Below are 23,596 nucleotides of genomic sequence, written 5' to 3' on the forward strand. Positions count from 1 at the left end.
TTGTACAATGAGCATGGTAATTAAGGGGTGTGGCCATAAAACGGTCGTAGTCAAGACATTTTGCCGCGCTGCACGCACCAAATTTTGGCCCTCTTTTGGGAGGTACTGTATGATGTATCATCCAGAAAATTAGGGATCTTAATTTTAGTCTCTGTGCCTTAAATCTTCTAGCAAACATTTATACATGAATTAAACCTAATAGTTTTGTCTTGCCCCCAATATGGATTCATGCAGCTTAGTTACCCTCAAGTACAAGGTAGTGCATGTGTTGTGTGGACACAAGTACTTTTAATAAATGGTGCCAATATGAGCGCAATATTTGTGTCCATTGTACTAGGACAGTAATGTGCATTCAGTCAATATCTGCAGTAAATATATACTTATATACATGATTTTCTAGTAGACTTAAAGCTGTGGTTACCTTTAAGTAAACTTTTGGTATGTTATAGAATGGCTTATTCTAAGCAACGTTTCAATTGGCCTTGATTTTTTTCTTTCATATAGCTTTTGAATTATTTGCCTCCATTGTCTGACTCGCTCTAGCTTTCTAGTGGGAGGGGGGTCACTGACCCCATCTAAAAACAAATGATCTGTAATGCTACAAATTTACTGTTATTGCTACTGTTATTGCTCATCTTTCTTTTCAAGTTCTCTCCTATTCATATTCCAGTCTCATGTTCAAATCAAAGAATGGTTACTAGGGTAATGTGGACCCTAGCAACCAGATTGCTGAAATTGCAAACTGGACAGCTGATGAATAAAAAGCCAAATTACTAAAAAAAAAAACAAATACAATATTAAAACCAAGTGCAAATTGTCTCAGAATATCACTCTCCACGTCATTCTAAAAGTTCATAAAAAGATGAACAACTTCTTTAAAGTAGGAATGCACCGAATACAGGATTCAGTTCGGGATTTGGCCAGGATTCGGCCTTTTTTAGCAGGATTTGGCCGAATCCTTCTGCCCGGCTGAACCGAATCCTACTTTGCATATGCTAATTAGGGACGGGAGGGAAATCGCGTGACTTTTTGTCACAAAACAAGGTAAAAAAAGTTTTCCCCTTCCCACCCCTAATTTGTATATGCAAATTAGGATTCAGATTCGGCTCGGTATTCGGCCGAATCTTTCGGGAAGGATTCGGGGCTTCAACCGAATCCAAAATAGTGGATTCGGTGCATCCCTACTTTAAAGTAATTCAAAATTACAGAAAGATCTGTTACCTCAGGTCCCGAGCATTCTGCATAACAGGTCCCATACTTGTACATGTTAGTGTATTTTTTAGATGTCATCATGCTTTATATATGTGTTGCTACAGTCCTTAGCTGCAGACCCGAAGGCCGTTTTGTATGATCCAATCATTGGAATAGCCCAGTTTGGCCAAGAGTGTATGTTGCCAAATCATGCCCGGATCTGGGGACCTCACCAAAGAAGCGGTTCTGCCAATGGTGTAATTACCAGGGGTGCATATTCATGTCACCTACGTCCTAGGGAAGAAAAGGGGTTAAAAGGCAGCTGAACTTAGCTGGCACTCCCTCACTGATATGCTTTATAAGAGGCTGTTTGAGGTGTGATGTGTCGGTGGAAGGGAGGAAACTGGAGCTGGTGGAAGAGAGGAGACTGGAGACTGGAGCCGGTGGAAGGGAGGAGATGGGTAACTGTGAGAGAGATAGAGAGGCATGGTGGAGAGAGGGGGTTGAGAACTAGGAATGGAGAGAATTAGGAGGGGAAAGAGTCCTTCCAAGAAAAAGCAGAACAGCAGAACAGCCTGGGAGTGTAAAGGAGTTGCAAGCAGGCCTGGACTGGGAGTCAAAATAGGCCCTGCCAAGTACACAGAGGCCCAAACAGCCCTCTACCAGCCCAAACAGCCCCCTACCAGCCCACTATATGGTAACTTTCTATTGAGCCATAGATCAGCCCCTCTGGCATTTGCCAGAACCCACAGATTGCCAGTCTAGGCCTGGTTGCAAGGTTCTGGTTAACGTTCGGTGCCTCCGGGCATGTGTCTGCCTCTCAAGGGATATTTCACATCATGAGTCTGCCACAAGGGGTTATTGTCCTGCAGCCATACTTGCGGATATGTCCTCTTCTCTGAGAATTTTGCTGCAGTGGGAAAAGCCCTACCTGGAGCTGATTTAGGGTTGAGGCAGACGGGCAGATTCGGGGAGATTTTCCAAACTGCCTTCTGCCTGCTTGAATGAAGAATTGCCTGCACTAATGCACTTGCAACGCTTCGATTTTCCGAAGTCGCCTGAAGTTTCCTTGTGAGGCAACTTCGGAAATTGAAGCAGCGCAAGTGCTTTATCGGTTCTTCATTCAAGCAGACAGAAGGCAGTTCGGGGAGATTGTCGCCCGCAGAAGAGGGGATTAGTCTCCACGCGACTAAATCTCCCCATCTGTCCCAACCCTTTGTGGCAGAATAGGAAGGAGGGTCAGGGCCGGATTTACAAAGTGAGCGCCCCTAGGCACACTGCCATTCGTCGCCCCCTGTCCCCTCCCCTTTCATCATCTGGACAGGAGCAATGCGGATTGGTGCACAGGAAATTTATTGTATCTCCAGCGCATCCCCAGTGTTTTTGAACCAATGTGGGTGTGGTTCAGCAGCATGCCACCCCCCTAAAATGCTGCCGCCATAGGCCCGGGCCTAGGTGGCCTTTCCACAAATCCGGGCCTGAGGAGGGGCGCTGGGAGAAAGGATAATTGACAAATGAAACTCCTTTTCTGGCAGACACATATCATACACCCTCGGGATAAGGAAACAAGCTACCCACTTGCTCTGGCACACTGACCTTTAGCACCCAATGGAAGTGACCAGTGGACTCACTCAATTACAGTGGTGTAACTACCAGGGGCACCCAGACCCGCTGCCGCTGTGAGAAAGGTTATTGCGGGGCGGCTGGGCAGGGAGATATTTTACAGCAAGTCTGATTCATGGGGGGAGGGCCCAATGGGGGGCCCGGGTGCCCATCCTGTACCAGGGCCCATTATGTATTTTATATAGTATTATTTTATACCACGTAAAGTTAATGTTAATTGTTGTATTTAGTTAATTAATTAATTAATTTATTGACTACTATGGATGCTTTTTTTTAAAAAAATTAAATAAATATTTTTTTATTATTATTCATTTTTCTATATTTATTCATATCTTTATATATTTTTATTCTCGTCATTTATCATGAACTTATGTTTTTTGTTATAATACCTTTAGTCTCTCATTAAACAGCGTTATTATTTCATCTATTCTATTTTTGACTGTAAATTCGATTTTTGACTGTAAATCAGTCTCAATCCATAAAATATCTGATTTCAGTCTTTATTTAACCCTTGTGGTGTTACTGTTTCCAATAATGACATCCACTTGATTTCTTGCTTAGATAATAATTTATCAATGTCTCCTTTCCTTTTTCCCAATCTCAATTACCTGAAACGAAACAAAGTGTCCATTAGCATCATGTTCGTTAATTATATGTGCGGCTATAGCTGAAGTTAAGTCTGTCCTATTAATGCAGGCTATGTGTTCTAATACTCTATCTTTAAGAGTGACTCTGCACTACACTCGGCTCTATCACAAGGGATCATCTCCGAATCTACACACGCCTTCCTGGTCACTGACCATCCAGTCACTCCAATACTCTACAGTTTACCCAAGATCCACAAGACCCTATCCAACCCTCCGGGACGCCCGATAGTTATTGCACGGGATTCCATCTTGCAACCCCTGGCGATGCATGTGGATTACTTTCTACAGCCTCTGGTACAAACCACCTCAACGTACCTGAAAGACACTGGTGATCTACTAGTAAAACTGAAAGATTGCCAACCAATACCAACACGCACCTTCCTTGCCACCATTGATATCACCTCTTTGTACACAGTGATACCCACAGATGATGGCATCGAACGAATCCGGGAATCCCTACTACAACATTCAGATCCCACTCGGCCCAAAACAGAATTCCTCATTGACTTGTTGGAACTCTGTTTAAAACATAATTATTTCAAGTTTGAACTCTGTCACTATCTGCAACTGAGTGGGACCAGTATGGGCTCTAATCTCGCAGCCGCCTTTGCCAATTTCTATATGGCACACTTTGAAGAACACTATATCTTACCAAAGTATGGAACATGCATCTACAAAATCTGGCGCTTCATTGACGACCTGCTGGTTTTATGGACTGGTCCAAGAGACCAGTTCAACACGATGGTTGACAATTTAAATGCACTTCCAACTCCAATCAAGTTCACAACACACATTAATCCAGATGAAATTCCATTCTTGGACATCCTAAAACAAGATACCCAACTCGCAACCACTGTCTATCGTAAAACCACCGTCAGAAACACCCTGCTACATCTTGTCATCCACCACCTACTCAAGAGCATCCCATAATCTCAAATGATCCGCACAGTACGAAACAACACAAACCCAGCACGACTCGACACTCAATTGGATGATCTCACTAACCGCTATCCCATACATGAACTTCTGGACAGCTGCCAGAGGGCCACACGTTACACACAGGCTGAACTACTGGACTCATCCCACAACACCACCACAGCAGAAAAAGAGGACAGACTCACCTTCCTGGCCACCTATTCTCCCTCCACTAAAGCCTTTACGAAAGCAATTCACGACCATTGGTCCATAGTACAAAAAGAAAGAACTCTTCCACCTCCCTTCAAACTACCCCCGCGGATTGCCTACAGGAGGGGCAGAAATCTGAGAGACCAGATAGTGAACACAGACCCATCACTCTAAGCCCGGTTGTTATCGATGCACAGACTGCACCACGTGCAGACAATTACTGACAGGATCCACATTCTCCCACCCACACTCAGGAAAGCAGATGCCATCAGACAGAGGTTGACCTGTGCCTCAAAATACATTATTTACATCAATAAGTGTCCCTGTGGACTGGTATACGTGGGGAAAACCATTACCAAATCACAGATCCACCATCAGAGCAGCACTTGGAGAAGGAAGTGGAGACACCCCAGTCGCACAACATTTTGTGGAATGTAAACACACACTGGCATCCTTGCGAAACATAATCATACACTGTGTTCCCACTCCCCCCAGGGGAGGTGACTGTGAACGCCTACTGTTGCAATCTAAACTAAAGTGGATCCACCGTCTAGACACCCTCAGCCCTCGAGGGCTGAATGAACTTATCATGAACAGATGAGCGATGAATGAACAGATGAGCGATATCCGTTCAGCGCAGCAGCTTCGGAAACCGCTGGGATCGTCTGAGAGCCAAGAGAGACACCCTCAGCCCTCGAGGGCTGAATGAACTTATCTCATATGCTCCATTCTTTTAATAATTTCACCTTACTGCAAATGGGACCCAGTGGTCAGACCACTGTGTCGCAAGCCCCCACGGTAGCCGGTTTTCCCCCGGGTGGCTGACCTTGCCTATTTCTGTAGTGTGCACCAGTAGCCTTATTATCTATTGAACCATCAATTGGCTACCGTATTCCTACTATTACGTAGCGTGTCCCTTACCTCTATACCCCGAATGATATGAGTTGGTCGACCCTGCCTGAAAACCCTTATAACACACCTCTAAACTTGTGTTTAAACATTACCATTTTGTTTGACCTACCGAAAGCTGCTAACAAGGGCCTCTCCTCCAAGGTCATGACTAATGGGCAGACCAATGTGACCATCCCCTCTTTCCCTCTTCCTATGTATCCCTGTTCCACTCCCTGTCCCCTATTCGCTTCTACCTTCTTCCACTCAGATTATTTGGCCTACTTTAGTGATTTGCTGTTGGTCCCCCTCTTACAGAACCTCCAGAAAATATGTAGATAACTGCATCATTGCATCTGTCCTTCTCCACATGAAGGTGAGTCGTTGCTATGTGTGGACTTCCAAGCAATGCTCCCGTCCTCGTGACGCTGGCTAGAACGCCACCTACTGTCTGCTAACCACGATTACATTACAGCCTGACCAGATATACGCTGTTCACCCAGTGCCTCAGTTTCAACCCCGCAGTATTTTATTAGGGCTATCGTTTCAACGATTGAGAGACTTTTGATTGAATACTTTATTGCGATAAATAACTAACTTAAGATACAGAAAGTTTTATTGTGATACTTAACCAAGGAAAGACACAGCATCACACAATGAAAAAGCCCCTTCCAAGCGGATGTGGGCGCTCCAATACACTAGACACGGGTTGCTACGGGTGGATTGCCTAACAACTCCGCAGATCCTGCGATGCCTGCCAGACGCCACCTACTGTCTACAGTCAAAGATGACATCACATCCTGGCCAGATGAGCGATGTCCGTTCAGCGCAGCAGCTTCGGCACCGCTGGGATCGTCTGAGAGCCAAGAGAGATATCCTACGATTGAAAAATAGAGCCGCCATTATGCTTCATTATGCAGCCTTTTCTGGCTTGGGGTTGCACTCCAAAAGACTTTTGCAAACTCAGAAACTGTTTAGCAACCAATTTCAACAGTGAAAATGATTTGGAAATTTCATAGTTTGTGCCAATAAATAATAAATAATAATAAAACTTCTTACTGAAAAAGTTATGTTTGCTCCAAAAGATTACAACACCTTCAAGCACTTCTTAAAAACCGTGCAGTTAAGATTTGCAATAACTAAAAGCTTAACTAAAGAAGTGGGATAGAAATGTTGTACATTATGTTTTGTGCTTCTGTACCAGCCCAAGGCAACCACAGCCCTTTAGCAGTAAAGATCTGTGTCTCCAAAGATGCCCCAGTAGCTCCCCATCTTCTTTTCTGCTGATTCACTGCACATGCTCTGTGCTGCTGTCACTTACTGAGCTTAGGGACCCACTCACAATATACAGTACACATAGAATAGAAATGTCACAATATAAGGCTGATTAGTAATGGGGGTGCCAAACCCTTTTTAGCGTGCTATCATAGTAACTATGCATTTTTTCCCACTTAAAAATCTCAGGATCCATTTTCATGTCAGGTCTTTTAAAACCATAAATTTATAATGGTGTCTCAGGTGTCTCAAAAATAATTCCGTTTCAGGTTTTCAGCAACAAACATTAGACTGTATGGGAGCCATAGATTAGGTACCGCAAGTATACGCTTACTGATCAGATCTCTAATACGGATCAGTTTTACTCTTATTGGGGCTCATCAGTGTAGAGCAGAGTTTTCTGATCAGAATTGGGAGACGGATCTATAGGAAAAGCTAATACAGCAGGAGATTGGATGAAGAGGTAGTTTCAAGAATTGCGCAGCAGGTGGTGCTAAAACCAAATATTTCAATCTAGTAAATTTTTTGAAAAAAATAAAATGCCATATGGTAAGAGCAAGAGGTTCCACCTGGGCCCACCGAGAGTTTTCCTGGAATCCCGGTGGGCCAGTCCGACACTGACTTACAGTAAGTACACAAAATTTACAGTGGCAAAATGAACTAACCAAATATATGCCTGTAGGTAGATGTACTTTGAACACAAAGATTTATTTTTAGATATACAACAAGAAATTGGGGTGCATTACCAGAGGCCAACAATCAGATCAAAGTGTGGGCCTATGGAGACCTTGCCCAATAGATATCTGGGTGCTTTTCGCACACGTCAGTCACGTAGGCCCAACAGCCGGACCCATGCACAGTCCAATAATCTAACCGTTTAGGGACCCATTAAGGGGGTCGAATTTCGAAGTGAAAAAACTTTGAAAATCGACCATCGAATAGGTGCAGTACAATAGTCAAAGTCATTTCCTTAAAATTAAAATCGTTTGATCGCACGATGAAATCCTTTGAATCGTTCGAACCGTACGATTTAATCGTACGATTTTACAAAAAGAACCTTTGACTTAGGCAACGGCCCATATAGGTTATAGGAGGTTTCTCCATAAGCTAAACAGCAATTCGCCAGGTTTAAGTTGGTGAAGTGTCGAAGTTTTTTAAAGAGGCAGTACTTTGATTTTTGAATGGTCCAATTTGTGAAGTTTTTTCAACGCAAATCGAATTTTGGTCTATTCGATGGTCGAAGTACCCAAAAATTACTTCGAAATTCTACGTTTTTGAATTCGAAAATTCACTTCGACCCTTAGTAAATGGGCCCCTAAGTGTTGCCAATCATTACATTGTAGCTATTTTTATTATAGGGTTTTCTGTTGCAGTTGACAGTTCACAAGTTTGCACTATTATTATGGTCCAATACATTTCCTCTATATTCTATATTGACGGTCATTTATGAACACTGGGCAAATATGCACCTGGGCAGTTACCGCTGGCAACCAATCAGATGTTTGCTTTCTTTGCTCTGTGGCATCCGGTTAAAATAAGCAAATCACTTATTTGTTGCAGGCAAGGTGCAAATTTGCCCAGTGTTTTAATGAAATTTGCACAGGTACAAATAAGCCTCAAGGTTCTTATTCCATTATGTATACAACTGGTATAGGCGCCCCCTCCTTCCCACAAGATCATGTAAGATTGGGCGCATGTGTATATTTTCTTAGTGGAGCACTAATCGTCTATCGCGCTAGTGCTCCGAGATCGGGACACATACACCTGCGGCTGGGCGCCATGCCGCTCCTTAAATTTTGCCGCCCTAGGCCTGGGCCTTTGTGGCCTTGCCGCAAATCCGGGCCTGATGGCACTCGGAGACATTTGTTTTCCAAAGTTTCCTCATGAGGCAACTTCGGAAAACGAATTGCTCGGAGAGCCATCCTGCCGGCGATTTACATTCTAGCCAGTGGGAAGGCAGTTTGAGGACATTAGTCGGCCGATGAAGAGTCGATTTGTCGCCGGGTGACTAATGCCCCCGAATCTCCACGTGTGTCTCTGCCCTTAGTGTGTAGGCAGACTCCCTTCCATTAAAACCAGCCCTAGCTGTTGATTACATATAAACTCATTCACCAATGAGATTGCTCCTGACCAAAAGCTTCATTACACTTAAAAAACAATTCACCAATGAGAATTCTATTCACCAATATAATATTTATAGATGCAAGAGAATTCACCAATGCTGATTGTTGTCAGGCATAGTTATCTTACACACAGAGATTAACCTTGATAATATGTTAAAGAATGCTGGGACTTGTAGTCCAGTAAAGTGTGGTTGAGCAGTGTACAGTGGGGTCAGTGTCCCTAAACCGTACTGAGTGAGGCAGAACACATCATGCATCAGTGACTAACTTGGAATAAATACCTTTTGGGGTTTTAGTCACATTTAAATGTGAAATTTAATAGGTTCCAGGTTTGCTCTAATAATCAGGTCCCAAGGGACTGAATGAAACAAAGACAAAATTCAGGAAAACAAACGCTAGGAGATGACAAAAAGAGAGAAAATCCGGGAAACCCCAGCAACTTGTGTCTCTTTCCCTTCCCCTTTAGATTGTAAGCTCTTTTGCACAGGGCCTTCCTCACCTTTTGTACCAGTACTGGTTGTTATGACTGTAACTCTGTATGTAATTTATGTCTTTGTATAAGCACATTCATTTCACAGTGCTGCGCAATATGTTGGAGCTTTAAAAATACATTTTAATCATAATAAAATGTAAAATCAGAGGAAGTAAACATGGGTTCTACTATAGCAGAAAACATCTGCTGTGGTTCCTGTTACTAAACCTGTAGCAAATGCTGCCCCTGTGGAATGTACAGTCACAGCCTTTCCCTACGGCTCTCACTCTGGTTACACATTCCTGCCTTCCAGATAGGAGGGACATGTGTGACGGCAGAAAGTGATTAGTGGCAGAAACAAGGGAGGCTTCCGGGTCAGCCGTAGCTCAGCGGTTCCTTCACTACTTTCTTAAGCAAGATATAGTCTCTTCGGAGGTTCAAGACCCGCGGGCGCTTTCTGACCTTTTTTTCCTACCTTGTGTATTTAATATTATATTTTTTAGCCCAGAGTCCCCCAGCTCCACATGCCACCTGTTTCTTACCCTTTATTGGTCTGCTTATTCGCTGTGCCCTACATTACTCTGGTAGATAAAATACACTGCATTTTTACTGATTTTAGCCATTAGCCAGGCTCTCCTGTTGATTGGCCATTTCCCTGGCCATTACTTCTCTGATAAATCTAATCCAGCACCCTCAGATAAGATTAAGCACTACTCTGCTGGCTGCCCCGGATCTTGCCAAGCTATGGATTGTCCTGGCATAGCTAAAGGGAGAACAAGGAATCATACAATCTATAGTGCTGGCAGTCAGGTATTTAAAGGAACAGTAATGTCAAAAAATAAAAGTGCTTGAAAGGAGAAGGAAAGCCTTTTTGCACTTGGGGGTGTTAAATGTTAGGCACCCCCGGTCTGGTGCCCGTATCAGCAGCAAACTGCACCGGCCTGGGGTTATACCAGTGAGCACCACAGAGCGATCCTTTTCCTGGTTATTATCTATGCTCCTAATACTGATAACATGTTTCTTCACAGATGTTTTGCAATGGTTTGACTCCTGGGGGGTGACAAACATCATTCTTGGCGGAGACACTACATGGACAAATCAGGTAAACCCACACCAGAGCTAAACCACTACACACGCTATGTGATATACAACTGCACAACCCATACAACCAACTACTAAGGACTATACCTTTAACTCTGGAGTTCACGGGACACACTTCAGAACAGACTATATTTTTGTCTCACGGACTCTGCTGCCAAGTCTCACCGCGGCTAAAATATATCCCATTGACATTTCAGACCATGCCCTAGTATCAATACAACTAAAATTATTAATATCCCAGCCACTTTCACACAATTGGAGGTTTCCGGCATATCTCAAAAATAACGATTTCTCAATATTTCTGAAATCTAGCTGGGCTAATTACATAGATGACAAATCAGCTTTAAATAAACTCTGGAGAGAACCAGCATCTGATGAAGGATATGTATATCTGAAACACAGTGTCGGACTGGGCTGGCGGGAAACCGGGAAAAAACCTGGTGGGACCCGGCCCTCGCCGGCCCAGTCCCGGTCCTAGATTGGCCCCCGAGAGGCAATAAAAGTTGATCGGCGCTGTTGCGCATGCGCACGTTGGGCCGGACGTTCGCGCATGCGCACTAGTTTTTGCGCATGCACATGGGGCCCCCCCGAGGTTCACAACCCGGTGGGCCCCGACTGCGCCAGTCCGACCCTGCTGAAACATGTTGTGTGACACATTGAATTGCTGTGGTTCTCCAGAGTTTATTTGAAGCTGATTTGGAAGGTTTGTGGCTGGACGGGGCTGCTACTCTGTTGGCGATACCCTAAATACAGTGTGTGAGGGATCACCAAAATATTTGAAAAAGATTTACATAGATGACAATATTACAAACTGGAAAGACCCTCAGATGCTTTGGGCTGCATCGAATCCTGTCTACGCAGCTTTTAAAACCACTAACTCATTGGCAGATAAAAATAAATAGAAAGACATCAAACAATTGTTAGATACTTTATTCACAGACAAAGCATACAGATCTTTAAGCCACGCAGCAAAAACATTTTACAGATGGGGCGATAAATGAGGGAAACTTTTGGCTAGGATCGCAAATAGACATACATCTACATTCTATATACAAATGTTAAATCCCCACAAGGAGAGACCATTCAAACACAAAACATCTTAACTACAAACTTATACTACAAATACTATGAACTATTAAAACCTGAATTAACCCCTATTTTAACTAACCTCTACAACAAAGTTTTGCAAGTCTCTCCACTAGTGAGAGGGCGGGTTGAGATTTCCCCAACCTGCCCTCCCGCATCCGCGCTTCCCGGGTTGCTATTATAGACCAACACTGCTCGCCAATGACATCACAAAATGGGCGGGGTGAGCAGGCACAGCATCTATAAAAGACAACCCGGAAGTCGGCATTTGACCCGCAAATGAACGTGTGAGGTCGGCCAGAACCCACCCGACCCGCAAGTATCGCCCCGAATGTATTGGGCACATCACTACTCTCCACTATAGCATGAAGCAAACATAGTATATACAGTTGTAACACCTATTTGGGCTGCATAGCACACAAATAGTTAAACTGTCCAGCTAGCAGTAGAAGCATGGTTTACACGCGACTTCACACAACAGGGTCAGGGCCTTCGCCATGTGGAAGTGTTCCCTCTATGGTGTAGTGCAACTACATCCCCCAGGCTACTGTGCATACAACAAAAGATGGGCGCCAGGAGGTTCTTGCAGTAAAACAGAAACGGTTTATTTAACTATACACGAGGCAAGTGACCACAGGTTTAGTAGTCAGGCAGGAGCTGAGGCAATAGCACATTTCTCACACAGAGCTGCAGGCATTAGGCATTTCTCACAGAGGAAAGATCTCCATTAGGCATTTGCAGTATTCACACACATTCCCTCCTGGAAGTTGTCAGGAAAGCAGCTTCTACCCTACAGTCCCTCTTCACTGAGGTCCCTGACTGGAGGCAACACATAAAGCCTCTGGGAAGCTCCTCCCTTACTGCAAATCCTTGTTGGAGCTTCAGCTGCTCTTTCTCTCTCACCTCTCTGCCTTTCTCTCCTACAGAGACTATACAAGTCTGCCCTAGTGTAACTATTCCTCATTCACAGGGTTTCCTGGTCCCCGACTTCTTCTCCAAAGCACATGGGCCTTTCTGGGCCTAGCTCTAGCCAGGCTCCCCTGAGCACACCCAGCTGGATCACCATCCACAGGCCAAAGAGGAAGTGGCCACTCCCTACACACACTATATAGCAGTGTAGCAGGGGAGTGTCATTCTCTCCTGGCAGATCACTCTAAGAAAAAAGGTGGGGGCCTTAAAGCTGCAGGGCAGATTACCCAGTAGGGGTCCCTACATACACCCGGGGGAAAAACCCATTTCGTCCCGACAATGGTTTAAACATCCCCAACATATATCAACTTACAGTACCATCACATCCACTTCTGGTATCCTCTCCTAAGGCATACCTGGTAACAATGGTCACTGTAAAGGAAACACAGCATGCACAATACTGTATCAAACATTTTCAATTGCATAATAAACATTGCAGTTGGTCAACTTTATTACACATAAGCAAAAATACTTCTCCCCCTCCCAAGGGTCCACACAGGCCAGTCCTTGGGTGCAGAAACACTACTCAGCGAATAGGTGAAGGCAGAAGAAATGGTGGTGGGGATCAATAGTCCTGAATTAGAACCCACTTAGTCCAGCAGTCCTTCCAGCCACAAAAAACAAGCAAGCAGCACTCTAGGCATCTCACTCTGCAGGAGTCCATAGAAGAGCTGTAGCAAACATCAGAAGAATCCATCCTCCAGGTTCTCCTCTTCCAGATCCATGATCCGGGATCACACATGAGCAGGAAATGGCTCCATCCGGGACATCCATCTTCCTCCCATCCAACTGACATCCGCAGGCCTTCGTGAAATTCGGGGCGAACCTCCAAGCCCGAACCCACGGCCAAATACTTCGAAGGAAATCCATACGATTCGAAGAATTCGTACGTTCCGTTTATCCACTTCGAAAAATTCGTACGATCCATTCGTACACTCCGACAAATTCGTACATCCATTCGTACGATTCGAACAAAACAATGCACAGCCTGGTTTTAGGGAACCGAGCCCCACGTTGGGCAGCCAAATGTAACATCTATTTGGGCTGCATAGCACACAAATAGTTAAACTGTCCAGCTAGCAGTAGAAGCATGGGTTACACGCGACTTCACACAACAGGGTCAGGGCCTTCGCCATGTGGAAGTGTTCCCTCTATGGTGTAGTGCAACTACATCCCCCAGGCTACTGTGCATACAACAAAAGATGGGCGCCAGGAGGTTCTTGCAGTAAAACAGAAACGGTTTATTTAACTATGCACAAGGCAAGTGACCACAGGTTTAGTAGTCAGGCAGGAGCTGAGGCAATAGCACATTTCTCACACAGAGCTGCAGGCATTAGGCATTTCTCACAGAGGAAAGGTCTCCATTAGGCATTTGCAGTATTCACACACATTCCCTCCTGGAAGTTGTCAGGAAAGCAGCTTCTACCCTACAGTCCCTCTTCACTGAGGTCCCTGACTGGAGGCAACACATAAAGCCTCTGGGAAGCTCCTCCCTTACTGCAAATCCTTGTTGGAGCTTCAGCTGCTCTTTCTCTCTCACCTCTCTGCCTTTCTCTCCTACAGAGACTATAACAAGTCTGCCCTAGTGTAACTATTCCTCATTCACGGGGTTTCCTGGTCCCCGACTTCTTCTCCAAAGCACATGGGCCTTTCTGGGCCTAGCTGTAGCCAGGCTCCCCTGAGCACACCCAGCTGGATCACCATCCACAGGCCAAAGAGGAAGTGGCCACTCCCTACACACACACTATATAGCAGTGTAGCAGGGGAGTGTCATTCTCTCCTGGCAGATCACTCTAAGAAAAAAGGTGGGGGCCTTAAAGCTGCAGGGCAGATTACCCAGTAGGGGTCCCTACACAGTATCTTTGGAAAATATTCATATTATGAAATTAACCAATACTTACTAAAAGCTTAACCAGATAATAGAAAATAATGGAGACCACTATAAAATAAATGCAGTAAATGTGTGATCCTACAAATAGGGCCGGCCCACAGGTATCGGGTCGGCCCGCACGTATCGGGCCGGCTCGCGGGTATCAGGTCAGCCCACATATCACTACTCTCCACTATAGCATGAAGCAAACCTAGTATATACAGAATATTGCAAGAGAGTGCAAGTATTGAACTTGTTCTGTATTCTTCTTTGAAAAATATTCAGATTATAAAATAAACCAATACTTACTAAAAGCTTAACCAGATAATAGACAATAATGCAGAGCACTATTAAATATATGCAGCATACACGTGACCCTACAAATAGGGCCGGCTCACGGGTATCAGGTAGGCCCGTACGTATCGGGCCGGCCCTCACATTACTACTCTCCACTATAGCACAAAGCAAATGTAGCAAGAATTATATTATTAGTATCAAATCAGCATCAGGTGGGTCTTCTTTTGCTGGATGCTTTGCAGAACATGAACTGTATCCTGTATTAAGGCTTCAAAAATCCCATCAGCCAACTTCCCATCCCATCAGTCAGTCTTCACAAACAATTCATCCTCGTCATAATTTACCCACTGTGCCTCCTTCTCATGCGGTTCTTTTACCTGTTAAACAATATAAATGCATTCAAATTTCTCTGACTTTTGGCATTAAAGATATCGATTAACAAGAAAAACACCGTAGCTGTCAATGAAATGTTTTAAAAGTGCAGAACACAGTTTTAACTGAAACTATATAGAGACTGGGTCGTGCAGCAGCCTTTGGGTGCCATTTTATCCCAGTCTAGAATGGATACAGTAGCTGAGCCACAGATGAGTAGAAGCCTGGGGTCGGGTGATAAATCTTGAACAGAGTAAGCAATAAACGGATATTCATCTTTTATAAAAAGACAAGGGTGGAGGCATCAGAATCCTTGTGGGAACTGGTCTTAACATGGTTTGCTATTTTGAGCCTTTCTGTGACACACAGCATCGAAGCCTCATTGTGAGTAGGGATGCACCTAATCCAAGATTCGGCCCTTTTCAGCAGGATTCGGCCGAATCCTTCTGCCTAGCCGAACTGAATTCAAATCCTAATTTGCATATGTAAATTAGGAGCGGGGAGGGAAATCGCGTGACTTTTTGTCAGAAATAGGAAGTAGAAAATGTTTTCCCCTTCCCACCCCTAATTTGCATATGCAATTTAGGGTTCGGATTCGGTTTGGTATTCGGCTAAATCTTTCATGAAGGATTCGGAGGTTCAGCCAATCCAAAATAGTGGATTCGGTGCATCCCTAATTGTGAGATTGCACCCAATTATTATTTTGAGTAAAAGATTCTCATTCAAAATGGACGTGCATCTGTGCCCAGCAAAACCCTAATGGTAAGAGCTTATGCTGAAATGAGTTCTTCAGTTTTAAAGTGCACTTAAATGTAAAGTTTGTAATTTGTTCAATTAAACTGAGCAAAAAGAGACACAGAGAATGTCTGATAAAAGAGACAGAGTTTTAGACCCATGTCAACTCTAATATGCCCTTACCTAACCCAGCCCAATCTGACACCATGATTTATAGACTTACACCCTACCCATCATCTCTAACATTATTGGAATGGGCAGGCAAGGCCCAAGGTTGTAGATAAAAGTGGGGCAAGACTTTTGGCTGTCAGCAAAAGGGTTGGGATAGTGTGGGGGAGAGTCAAGTTACCTGTCCATTGAGGTACAGGGGGCAGTTCTCAAGCCAAAAACCTAGGTATATACAGTATATTGCAAGAGAGTGCAAGTATTGAGATTGTTCTATATTCAACTTTGAAAAATATTCAGATTATGAAATGAACCAATACTTACCCAAGGCCCAAGCATAAAAATATAAAAATCGCTATTGTCCCTCTTAAAAATAAGATGCACAAGGGAACCCTACAAATAGAGAAAAAACTAGTCATTATACGAATTAATAACTAAACACACAAACATAGGCTCTAACTCTATAGAACATGTGTAAAGTTATGACACTGTAAAGGATATGAAAGTTTATAGGACACTGTCCCTTGTGTAGAGCAGCAAAATCACTCCTTGTTTAACTTACTCTACCTGTAAGCAGGGCCGACATCAGGGGGGGGGGACTAGGGGGCAGTTGTCCCGGCCCGGCCGCTGTACTCGGGCCCCCACTACTGTCAGGAAGCTGTAGAATCGGGTGAAGAGGGCGGAGCCTCTTCTACATGTCTTTCCCCTCCCCAGCTTCTAAACTATTGATAGTTTTGTAGAGCCGCATGGTGATTGGATAAGCCTATCCAATCCCTGTGTAGATCTGCTGGGACTTAAGAGCAAACCAGTAGTATAGAAGCTGGGGAGGGACATGCAAGCGAGCTACTGGTTGGGGATCACTGGTTTAGAGTCTATAGTATTAGGGCAGGTTTTTCTACTCTGGGGGGGGCAGCAAATAGTGGAGAGCTGAGAATTTTTAGCAGCACTGTTAGTGACATTATTATTATGTACTCGCATGTTTTGAAAAGAGTTATGTGAAGGAAGCTAATCAAGTCAAACTGTATAAAAAGAAATCATTGTAAAGGTGCTATGTAAAATAAATACCTCTTTGAATTATTTTACACTCCCGTTTTCCTGTTGGTTTAATACACAAGGTCTGAGGGGATGAAAAATAATTCTGTAGAAAACAGCACGGTTTATTGAAAAAAAATAAAGTGCACAGGCAAATCCAAGTTGTTTAAGGGGGTGTGCACCTTAAAGAAGAACCAAACCCTAACTAAATAAGTCACTAGATATGTTCTACATGATGTTTTGTGCTTCTGTACCAACCCAAGGCAACCACAGCCCTTTAGCAGTAAAGATCTGTGTCTCCAAAGATGCCCCAGTAGCTCCCCATCTTCTTTTCTGCTGATTCACTGCACATGCTCTGTGCTGCTGTCACTTACTGACCTTGACACTAAAGAAAACCACTTTAAAGTCCCCACTAAAAGCAATTCTCTTACTTCCTTGTTGCAGAAATAGTTTGTATGGCAAGTTCTACTCATCTGCGTGAAAGCAAATATACAGAGCATGCACACCCCATGGCCTCATGTGTCTCTTTAATGTAAAATAGATTGAAGAAAATCATTTCTGGTTCTTGGATAGTGATGTGAATTTAAGAATAAATAAGGCCGATAACCATGTTATGGGTCAGTGAATAGGGATGTAGCGAACGTCGGAAAAAAAGTTCGCGAACATATTCGCGAACTTGCGCAAAAATGCGAGCGGTTCGCGAACGGTTCGCGAACCCCATAGACTTCAATGGGAAGGCGAACTTTAACATCTAGAAAAGACATTTCTGGCCAGAAAAATGATTTTAAAGTTGTTTAAAGGGTGCAACGACCTGGACAGTGGCATGCCAGAGGGGGATCAAGGGCAAAAATGTATCTGAAAAATCTGCCTGTGTGTGCTTGGAAGAGATAGTGTAGGGGGAGAGCTGTTAGTGATTTCAGGGACAGATGATAGTAAGTTTGCTGGCTAGTAATCTGCTTGATACTGCTCTGTATTGGAGGGACAGAAGTCTGCAGGGATTTGAGGGACATTTTAGCTTAGGTAGCTTTGCTGGCTAGTAATCTACTGTTCTCTTTAAACAACTGCCATACGTTGACCTTGTAGGCATTGTTTGCCCAGTTTTTTTGGACGCAGCCACTGAAGCACAGTTGCCAGAAAAAATATGCCATATAAATGCTGAAAATAGTCATTTTTCGCCATACGTTGACCTTGTAGACATTGTTTGCCCAGTTTTTTTGGACGCAGCCACTGAAGCACAGTTGCCAGAAAAAATATGCCATATAAATGCTGAAAATAGTAATTTTTCGCCATACGTTGACCTTGTAGACATTGTTTGCCCAGTTTTTTTGGTTGCAGCCACTGAAGCACAGTTGCCAGAAAAAATATGCCACATAAATGCTGAAAATAGTCATTTTTTGCCATATACGTTGAGTCAACGTATGGCAAAAAATGACTATTTTCAGCATTTATATGGCATATTTTTCTGGCCTCTGTGCTTCAGTGGCTGTGGCCAAAAAAACTGGGCAAACAATGCCTACAAGGTCAACGTATACACTACTACAGCGGTGGATACGGATTACGTAAAATATATGAATGCTGCTTGAAAAAAAGTAACTCAAGTGGTTTTTCTAGAGACGATAATATTATCAATATTTAGACAAAATGTGAACAAGGTCACACAGCTCGATGGCGGGTTGAAGAAAACAGTGTGCAAATAATGCCTACAAGGTCAACGTATACACTACTACAGCGGTGGATACGGATTACGTAAAATATATGAATGCTGCTTGAAAAAAAGTAACTCAAGTGGTTTTTCTAGAGACGATAATATTATCAATATTTAGACAAAATGTGAACAAGCTCACACAGCTCGATGGCGGGTTGAAGAAAACACTGTGCAAATAATGCCTACAAGGTCAATGTATACACTACTACAGCGGTGGATACGGATTACGTAAAATATATGAATGCTGCTTGAAAAAAAGTAACTCAAGTGGTTTTTCTAGAGACGATAATATTATCAATATTTAGACAAAATGTGAACAAGGTCACACAGCTCGATGGCGGGTTGAAGAAAACAGTGTGCAAATAATGCCTACAAGGTCAACGTATACACTACTACAGCGGTGGATACGGATTACGTAAAATATATTATGGCTGCTTGAAAAAAGTGACTCCGGTGTTTTTTCTGGAGACGGTAATATTATGGATATTTAGACAGAATGGGAACAAGGTCACACAGCTCGATGGCGGGTTGAAGAAAACAGTGTGCAAATAATGCCTACAAGGCCAACGTATACACTACTACAGCGGTGGATACGGATTACGTAAAATATATTATGGCTGCTTGAAAAAAGTGACTCCGGTGTTTTTTCTGGAGACGGTAATATTATGGATATTTAGACAGAATGTGAACAAGGTCACACAGCTCGATGGCGGGTTGAAGAAAACAGTGTGCAAATAATGCCTACAGGGCAAATAATGCCTAAAAGGTCAACTTATACACTACTACAGCGGTAGTAAAATAAAAAAAAGTAAAATAAAAAAAAATGAATATTAAAAAAAAAAAATTAAAGTTGGTGCTGCTGAACTACTAGGAGCAGCAGATTAGCACACCAGTCCCACTCCCCAACACTGCTAGACTAATAGCACTGGGCTCTTATAGTAGTAGTAGTAGTAGTAGTAGTAAAACAACAAAAAAATAAATAAAAGCAGTCCTTACAAGGACTACTGTTATTGCAGCAGTCAGCAGATGAGATCAGAAGCAGGACAGCTGCCCACTGCAGCTACATACAGAGCACTGCAGTAGAAGGTAGATTACTAGCCAGCAAAGCTACCTAAGCTTAAATGTCCCTCAAACCCCTGCAGACTTCTGTCCCTCCAATAACAGAGCAGTATCAAAACGATTACTAGCCAGCAAACTTTCAACTGTCCCTGAAATCACTAACAGGCAGCAGCTCTCTCCCTACACTATCTCTTCAGCACACACAGGCAGAGTGAAAAAACGCTGCAGGGCTTCGGTTTTTATAGGGAAGGGGAGTGGTCCAGGGGAGAGCTTCCTGATTGGCTGCCATGTACCTGCTGGTCTGGGGTGAGAGGGCAAAAAAAAGCGCCAACAATGGCGAACCCAAAATGGCGAACGTCGCGCGACGTTCGCGAACTTCCGGCGAGCGCGAACACCCGATGTTCGCGCGAACAAGTTCGCCGGCGAACAGTTCGCGACATCTCTATCAGTGAATATGTGCAACTAATTGCAAGCTGATTCATTTTAAAATATCAAACAAATTATCAAAAGCACTTAACAAACCCTTTACCAAAAAAGGCCCTACCCCCCCACAGACTTCCCTCCCTCCTCCCCCCAAGCCTAGCTGCCCCCCCATCCAGGGAAATGCCCCTAACTTTTTACTTACCCCTCGGTGCAGATTAACAGCATCAGAGTTCACCGCAGCCATCACATTCCTTATTAAGTCTTGTACTTTTTAGTATTGTCTGAAATGTACATTCAAACAGAACTTCATTTATGACTATTACTACATTGGATGCTGTTAGAGAGCCACAAAAATCCCATTATACTGCTCAGGTCCGGACTGAGAATTAAAATAGGCCCTTGCAATTCAGGTACACAGAGGCCCAATCAGCCCACTAAATACTGACCCGGGCCTGATACTGCTATAAAATACATTTTTGTACCTATATTAAAGCCTCCCACTCCACTTTTAACTTGGAGCCATATAGGAATAGTAGTAAATGTTGGCCTTTACATCAGTTATCTTGAGCCTCCATTTTGTAATGTTCTGTGACTTTTGGACAGGAAAATGTGCAGGTGTTTATTGTAACAGGAAGAAGCTTTGTGGATTGGCTGATAAAACCTAACATGTATGTGTGTGAACTTGGTTTGTGTGAGAGCTCAGTACCTACAGACTTCAGTACTTTGGGGCCAATTCACTAAATTCGAGTGAAGGATTCGAAGTAAAAAAACTTCGAATTTCGATTGTTTTTTTGGGCTACTTCGACCATCGAATGGGCTACTTCGACCTTCGACGACTTCGAATCGAAGGATTCTTAGTAAAAATCGTTCGACTATTCGACCATTCGATAGTCGAAGTTCCGTCTCTTTAAAAAAAACTTCGACCCCCTACTTCGGCAAATAAAAGCTACCGAAGTCAATGTTAGCCTATGGGGAAGGTCCCCATAGGCTTGCCTAACTTTTTTTGATCGAAGGATATTCCTTCGATCGTTGGATTTAAATCCTTCGAATCGTTCGATTCGAAGGATTTAATCGTTCCATTGAAGGAATACGTACGATCGTAGCATTTGCGCTAAATCCTTCGACTTCGATATTCGAAGTCGAAGGATTTCAATTCCTAGTCGAATATCGAGGGTTAATTAACCCTCGATATTCGACCCATAGTGAATCAGCCCCCTGATTGTGGGATTATCCAACGACACAAATGTATTTTTCATAACACAATGTGCTGTTTTATATTATATTATTTTTAGATACCTGCACAGTTCTCGGTTTTGGTTCACTTTATTATATTAATTATAGTTTTATTCTTGCAGAGTAAAAAGTGAATCGTAAACTAAATTTAACTATTTGGACTTTATGGGAGATGGCTTTCTCCTAATTTGGAGTTTTCAGTATAAGAGATCCTAGACCTGCATTTATATAACACATTTTTCCCCAAGCATTATATATATATATATATATATATATATATATATATATATATATATATATATATATATATATATATATATATATATATATATATATATATATATATATATATATATAGTGGAGACTACTAGACCAGATCCAGGGAGGACAAAATCATAAAGTTACAATTAGGAAAGGAAATCTATTAAAAATAAATTTAAATCTACAAGTTTAAGCCTGTATACCCAGTCTCTTCTACATACACTGACATTATAATTTGTGAATTATATGCATATTAATTAGCACAAATTTGTGTCTAACCCTATAGGTGTAAAAGCCTCATTAACAAAAGAAGTAAAACACTGATTATACAAAAAAAAAGTGTATTTTATACAATTTGATATGTAAAAAGTTTTTAACTCACACTTGCATTATTTTACTAGTTTTAGCTTAATGAATGAGGCAATATTAGCAATTTGAGTGAATATATTATCTAAAGGAAAAGTAAAGCCTCCCAGACATTTCTTTGTTTTAGCAGCACTGAGACACTTGACCTAAGATAATAAAATATATTTCTGATACAAATCCCCATATTATGCAAAATAGCATTTCTTGTATTTAGACCCTTATATCTTGTTACAGAAGTGGAATTACAAAAACATGAATGCAGATTTAAAAAGCCCACGTTATGCTGAAAAAAATCATGTATAATTTTTCTACGTAAAATAAACCCCCTCCCCCAAAAATTCAAATTTGATGGCTGACTGACAGGTATAGTAAGAGCTAAAGACAAATTCAGAAAAAATGTCGTAAAATGTTGTGCAAAAGACAAAATCTGAAAACTGTCTATTTAAAAGACAAATTCACAAACATGGAGGTTTGTGAATTTGGTGGGAAATCTGACACTTTTATCTTCAATTTTAATTTGTCTCAATATCACCACTTTCATGAATTCCCCCCTATGTGGTTCTGATTTAGCCACATTCGTTCCCCACTGAATACAAACTGTATTTCTGGTAAATTTCTGCAAGTTTAATAGGACATTTGACTAATCTAGTGGCATGTGAGTAATTCACTTACAAACCCAGAATTCATGAGGTTTTGACCGTTTGCCATAGTTAATACTATGGAGCAAATTCACTAAATAACTAACTTAAGATACAGAAAGTTTTATTGTGATACTTAACCAAGGAAAGACACAGCATCACACAATGAAAAAGCCCCTTCCAAGCGGATGTGGGCGCTCCAATACACTAGACACGGGTTGCTACGGGTGGATTGCCTAACAACTCCGCAGATCCTGCGATGCCTGCCAGACGCCACCTACTGTCTACAGTCAAAGATTACATCACATCCTGGCCAGATGAGCGATGTCCGTTCAGCGCAGCAGCTTCGGCACCGCTGGGATCGTCTGAGAGCCAAGAGAGATATCCTACGATTGAAAAATAGAGCCGCCATTATGCTTCATTATGCAGCCTTTTCTGGCTTGGGGTTGCACTCCAAAAGACTGGTAATCAAATTTAATATAACTTTTGCAAACCCAGAAACTGTTTAGCAACCACTTTCAACAGTGAATTTTTTTTTGAAATTTCATAGTTTGTGCCAATAAATAATAATAAAACTTCGTACTGAAAAAGTTATGTTTGCTCCAAAAGATAACAACACCTTCAAGCACTTCTTAAAAACCGTGCAGTTAAAATTTGCAATAACTAAAAGCTTAACTAAAGAAGTGGGATAGAAATGTTGTACATTATGTTTTGTGCTTCTGTACCAGCCCAAGGCAACCACAGCCCTTTAGCAGTAAAGATCTGTGTCTCCAAAGATGCCCCAGTAGCTCCCCATCTACTTTTCTATGGATTCACTGCACATGCTCTGTGCTGCTGTCACTTACTGAACTCACAATATACAGGACACATAGAATAGAAATGTCACAATATAAGGCTGATTAGTAATGAAAGGGGAACTTTTGTAAAAATGAAAATGTAA

The 23,596-nt window shown here is 42.6% G+C and overlaps 1 long non-coding RNA gene across 1 annotated transcript in view; it reads right to left on the reverse strand.

The window, feature by feature from the left end:
- Nucleotides 1-14,643: 14,643 nt before the first annotated feature.
- LOC108713821 overlaps nt 14,644-23,596 on the reverse strand; it is a 15,224-nt gene continuing 6,271 nt past the window's right edge. Inside the window, exons 2-5 of the long non-coding RNA XR_001935225.2 lie at nt 22,798-23,042; nt 20,361-20,439; nt 16,264-16,332; nt 14,644-15,044 (exon numbers count right to left, since the gene is read on the reverse strand). This is a non-coding gene — a long non-coding RNA (uncharacterized LOC108713821). The remainder of the gene's footprint in view (nt 15,045-16,263; nt 16,333-20,360; nt 20,440-22,797; nt 23,043-23,596) is intronic.

This window comes from Xenopus laevis, chromosome 4L, assembly GCF_017654675.1.
Source record: "Xenopus laevis strain J_2021 chromosome 4L, Xenopus_laevis_v10.1, whole genome shotgun sequence".
Lineage (NCBI taxonomy): Eukaryota > Metazoa > Chordata > Amphibia > Anura > Pipidae > Xenopus > Xenopus laevis.